The sequence below is a fragment of the Callospermophilus lateralis genome, chromosome 2 (assembly GCF_048772815.1).
Source record: "Callospermophilus lateralis isolate mCalLat2 chromosome 2, mCalLat2.hap1, whole genome shotgun sequence".
Taxonomy (NCBI): Eukaryota; Metazoa; Chordata; class Mammalia; order Rodentia; family Sciuridae; genus Callospermophilus; species Callospermophilus lateralis.
In genome coordinates, this window is record NC_135306.1 from 142788211 (window position 1) to 142794467 (window position 6257).

The window sequence follows — 6257 nt, forward strand, 5'->3', positions numbered from 1 at the left end:
GAGAAGGAAAGTACTAATTTCCTTGAAGTTTTTGTAGGAAGGCCAATGAGTGTAGAACTGTCTGAAAAAAAAAATCATCACATGATAGAATGACATTAATTAAAAACTGTTGATGGGTAGTGTGGCACACGCTTGAAATCCTAGTGGATCAGGTGGCTGAGGCAGGACGGTGGAGTTTTCAAAGCCAGCCTCAGCAACAGCAAGGTGCTAAGCAACCCATTAAGACCCTGTCTCTAAATAAAATACAAAATAGGGTTGGGGATGTGCCTGAGTGGTCTGGTGCCCCTGAGTTCAATTCCTGGTACCCTCCAGAAAAAAAAAAAATGAAACAAAAACCAAACCCCTGTTACTGGTCAACAAATGTCATTGTGGTATGGTAGTTACTTTCAAGAGTATTAAAGAAGCAAGTTTGGGGTCAGAATTCATGTGTTCCCACATTTGATGGCTATGTGATGTCTGCTGCTTCTATAAACAGAGCAGCAGTATCTCTATTAAAGAGAACTTAGTATTTTTGCTAGCTATTTCTTTATGTGTACCTTACTTTTCCCTCTGTACCTTTAATTATATTCCTGTTGCTTTGTGAATGATTTTAGTTGCAATCTTATTTTACATAATAAAATTAGTTTTTATGCCATGTGATGACTGACAGAACCAAAAAAATGGCATCTCCAAGGGCAATGGTAGAACAGGAGCAAATCTGGTTGTGTTTGGGTTCAAAGGGAGCTAGAGGGTCAGGGCTATGAGAGGCACAAGCTGAGTGTGAAGAAAAGTAAGTTTATCCATTACAGTTTGAACATAGAAAGGTATGAGAAACAGTGGATAGTTGGTCATCTGCTCTGTCTATCTGCAGTAATCAGTAATGTTTGACCTTAGAGTCGATGATTTGGAAAAAGAAAAAACAACTGGAAATTGTCTTGATTATGTGTATTTTAATATTTGTGATGGCCCATGAGGCTTTATTATTAGTCTATATACTAGCCTAAAATATTCAGTAGTGGGTGGAATACAGACTGTAGCAGTTATACTCAGAAATTTATTAGAATCCAACATGAACATGTAGAAGGTTGAAAATTAAGACATAAAATAACTACAAAATATCCAAGGTTTCCAACTATCATTTTTTATGAGCTGTTTAGCTTTTATTTTAGTGTAATAATAGCTCTGCAAAATCTGTTTTATGCTTCAATCTCACTCAATATGAAAAGAAATTATAGGCTTTTTAATGCAACTTTAAGCGGATCACCACAGATTGGTCGAGACCACTGTAATACTGAAGTGTTTCTGCGTTTGGGTAAATACCATTGGAAAGGAAAACCGGAAGAGTCCAAATTTATATTACTATTTTGTCTCTCCTACCTACATATATCAAATGGTCATCATGATAATTTTAATTCTTAATCAGTTTGAAACAGCAAGAAAGAGATGCTGTTCATCATATTTCCTCCCATTTCTTCAAAGACTGGAAGTTCAAAGATTACAAAGATCCTATAGTTCATTCTGATTCTCCTCTGCTCTATTTCCCCTTAGAAGCAACAATTGATGCATTCCTGTACAATTCATTCAACTTGGGGAGTTCTTTGAAATCTGAATTGAAATAAGAATATATATGTATATATAGCCTGCCATCATTATTACTACTTTCCCCTCAAGGATCTTTAAAAGCCTACCTATATGCTTACATATACCCATACATGAAGCTCTCAAGAGCCACAAGGTTTTTCTTGAGGCTAAGTGAACTCTGAGTTGCCAGATGATTCTTTAATGGCCAAATGGCTTGGCTTAGAGCCCCTTCACCCTCCCTGCTCACCCTTTCTTTGACTTCCTGTGCTGCCCTTGCCTGCATTGTAGTGTTTTAAAGTTGAGGCTCTTAAAGTAAACCCAGACTCCAAGCATTTCTTCCTGGTGAGGTGGAGCTGGACTCTCAACTCTGTCAGCAGAGGTAATATTTCTGTGTGCTTCCCTTTGCCCACAGTTAATGCAATTCATGGACTTTCTGGTGTCAGTTGTTCTCAAGACATATTATGGGCTTGATGTGAATACTGACATTTTATTTCACAGATACCAAGTATTAGACTTAAAAGAAAATTGAAAGCAAAAGAAAACAATCACAATTACTTACACCTTTTCATGTAAACCACAAATTCAGTATACAGTTTAATTAATTGCCTTTAACATAAAAGGAACTCAATAAACGTCTGTTTAGTAATATTTCTAATTTTAGTAAAAAATTACTTTAGATAGAGATGTTAGAATTAAAATAGAGACTGAATTGTGGGGAATCTGTCTTTTGTTCCACCTCTCCTTCCCTTTCTTTCTTCTTCCTCATTTACTCAACCTCAGTCCTTCCTTCCTTTCCTTTCTTCCTTTTTGTTTTGAGGGGAGATTTGTGTATGTATGTATACATATATATTACTGAGGATTATTTACAGCAACATTCCACAGACTTTAGGATTTAATGGGGTAAGAGTAAATGTAGTAGCCCAGATACACCATATAATTGAAAAAAAGTAGAAAATATCCTTTGATAGCTGGGTTTACTGAATTAGTATGCTATGTTATTGAGAATTCTATCTCAAAGAAGTAGATCCAGGCTAAAGACCATTTATTCTTTAGCTGGTGAGTTGATGAGCATGAGGAGGGTCTGAAGGCCACTTCAGATTGTAGTGGCTCCAGAATGTGGTCACACCAGCAGTGAGAAATTAAGCCTTTATATTTTTCCCCTTCTCAAATAAAATATAAAGTACCACAGAATTCGAAAGTACAGACAAAAGTTATGGAAGATGAAATTCCTCAGTTACAACAGGCAGACCAATTCAATATTTGTTCTTGAATTTGATTTTCCTAGTACCAAACGAGTCAATAAGATATCTGAACATAATCTCATCAGTGCTTCACCTCTGACTATGAAACAGCTAAGAAAGAACACCAGTATTGCTTAGGAGATATTATAAAGTTGTGGCTTATTGGCATTATAAGGTTGTCATCAATAGTTATGATCAGAAAGTGGACCTAAAAATGAGCTAAATGATTTTGAGGAAAAGATTACTGTATTATCTCACCTATAAATCATTTATTCCTCCTATAAAAAGATGCAATCCAAAACTAGATTTTTCCATGAGCTTATCCAAAAAAATCAAAGAATCTACTACTAATCAACAAATTTGAATTGAATGCTCATCAGTGCTAAAATATGCACCAGTGCTGACTGGGGATATAAAAGTGAATAAACAAAGTTCTTCCCTTAAAGAGATAAAATTTTGACAATGAATGCAAAGATTAAGAGCTAGATATATGCAAGTAAATAACAGAAATATATTTAAATACATTGGGAACATATTAGGAGGGATTGTATTATGGGAGAGTGTAGAAGTTTAGAAAATGACTATTAAAGGATGAACTAGTGAGAAAGAACCAGTAAAGGATGTCCTGAGACTTCTCCAGCTGTACATACTTGAGTAGAAGCTGGCTGAACATTTCAATCAGGACAAAATGAAAAGCACTGTGTTATTCTTCTTTCATCACTGAGACTAGAATTCCTGACAATAACAACCTAGAGGAGGAAGAGTTCGTTTTGACTCAGTGTTTTAGAGGGTTCAGTTCCTGGTCAGCTGTTTGCATTGTTCTTGGCCTCTAGTGAGGCAGAGCATCATGGTAGAAGGACACCGGGGAGGAAAGTTTCTAAGCTAATGGCAGTTGGTAAGCAGAGAGAGAGGGAAAGAAAAAGAAAGAGGATATAGGGATAAAACACATAATTCCAAAAGCATACCCTCAGTGACCCACTTCCTCCAGCCACCCTTCACCTACTTGCAGTTAAGACGAAGTAGTCCATTAACTGCTCTAAAATTTAATCATTTTATCTCCTATGTTAACACAGGAGCTATGGGGGCACATGTCATATCCAACCCATAATAGACACCTTCAAATGTATCATGTAGCTACTGAGTACAAAGCACTCATATCAATGAAGTGGTGGATGCATTCTAAAAAGGACAAGAGGAAATGTAAACAACACAGTCTCTGCATTGGAGAAACCAGGTCTGAACTCTCTATATAAAGAATGGTTTCTTTACTGTGTGCTGATATGGGGACCTTAAAAGAAGAAAGGAGCGGATTTAGGTAAGCACAGCAGGGAGATAGCATAGAATACAAAAATGGGACAGAGTGAGGAGATTTTGATAATGATAAGTTTTTCATTTCTTTATTTAGGGCACTGATAGGGCCCTTTCTAGAATGGAGAATTTGTGAAGATGTGGAAAATAAGGCTGTAAAAGCTTATAACAGAATAAAATGTTCATTTCTTCTTATGAGATTTTAGATTCTGATAACAATAAAATATCAGAGCTAGAGGAGAATTAATAAAGAATCCAATGCAATTTCCTCACACTTTAAATGAAATTGAGTTGTTTAAAGGAACAAAGGGTGAAAGGAGCAGTAAGTAAGTACACTTCTGCTTATAGAGGAAGAATTGACTAAAGAGGAATATTAACAGAAACACACAGAGGCATATACCAAGTTTTAGCAGGTAGGTAAGGGCTAAATTACAAAAGGCCCTTGAATGCCTGGTCATGTAGTCTGTTTGTGATCATGGGGGTAGTAGGGACCCCCTAAAGTAGAAGGAAGTGGGATGGTGGCACATGCCTATACACATGCTCTATACAAGGCGGGGAGGGGTAGAGCCATATTAGCAACACAAGTTAGTACTATCCTGCAATTTGCTAAAATATGAATACCATTATTTCTTCACTATTTGGATTAAAGTCCCAAATCCTCCAATCTAATGTATGAGACAGAACTCAGAATGCTATAATACATATCTCCCTGCCCACTGAAAAAATTCAGCAAAACCTTTAATGGTTGACTTTGAATTTTTCTTCTTTTTATTAGGAACAAATGTGTCAGATAACAGGAACTATTCTGACTAGCCCCTGGCTCACAGTCTTCCTTTCAAGGCTGTTTTTGGAGATGGGGGTTTATAATGTTAATTGAAGGTCAAAGCAAGACCCCATGGACAAAAGCTTGACAAGTGAAACATATGTTTGCACAAATGCTGCTGATTTTCCAAGATGTACAGCTATGGAAAAAATAAGGTGTTAAATTGCCTCCTTAACACATTTATTGTTTCAGCTTTGAATTTACATGCTAATATGCCAACACTAAAGTGATCAGGGAAATTGTCCCATTTTTTGAGTACACAGCATAATGTGAAAGATAGCAGCACACAATTGGACAAAAATGTGATTCTAATTGGAAAAATGAAATTCAGAATTGAATTTTGGTAGTTTTGCCAAATCTCAAAAATCTTCTCTGGTGAAATGATTCATTGATACTTTTGAAATCCAAATTGAACTTGTCTGGGAGTTTTAAAAATGTTGTTTGTATGTGACTCAGTTTTAGGAATAAAATAAAATTTGTCTTGTCTGCAAAATAATCAGCAGCAATAAATTGAGAGTAGTTTAATAATACTGTTGTTCATAGGAGCTAAGAATTATTCATGTAATATTTGCCCTTGTACAAGCTGGGCTGTGGTGTTTTCTCTAGGTAGGAGTTGTCATCCATATAAAGTGAACTACTGAAGATAACTTGTCATTTGATCTTGGAGTAAAAATAAATAAAAAGTCTGTTTAGTGAAAAACACATGGCAGACTATTCATTTATTCATTTCCTACCCACCCTCTATCAGCAAAGCAATAGCTAGTTAGTTCTTTGATAAGAAAGCCTGCACTGAAAAGATTATTTATATTCAAATATGGGCATATTCTCAAATTGTCATTATTTCCCAAACTATTTCCTTTTGTCTTCTTGCTTTCATCCTCTGTCAATAATACATACTAAAAACTAGATAATTCTAAGCAAGGTGTTGATGTACACCATCTTAAAAAATGGCAAGTGTTTGTACTACTAATGAAATGAAACAGGGCAAAATAATCTTCCATATAGGACCAAAAAGTAACAACAGATATTCAGATATTTTAGATTTTGTAAGCAATAAAGTGTCTGTCAAAATTAGCTCTGGATTGGGAATGTAGCTCAGTGGTGGAGCACTTGCCTAGCATGTGCAAGGCCCTGGCTATAGTATTGAAAAATAAATAAATAAATAAATAAAAATTTTAAAAAAAACCCATATCCAATATTTAAACAAATGAACATGAATATAGCCTAGTGAAATTGTGGTCACAAAAGTAGGCTGATGGAAGCCCACAGAGTTGATACTTCAATGTGCACAAAATGTTGGGGAAGATTGAGCAGTGTGCAAAGAG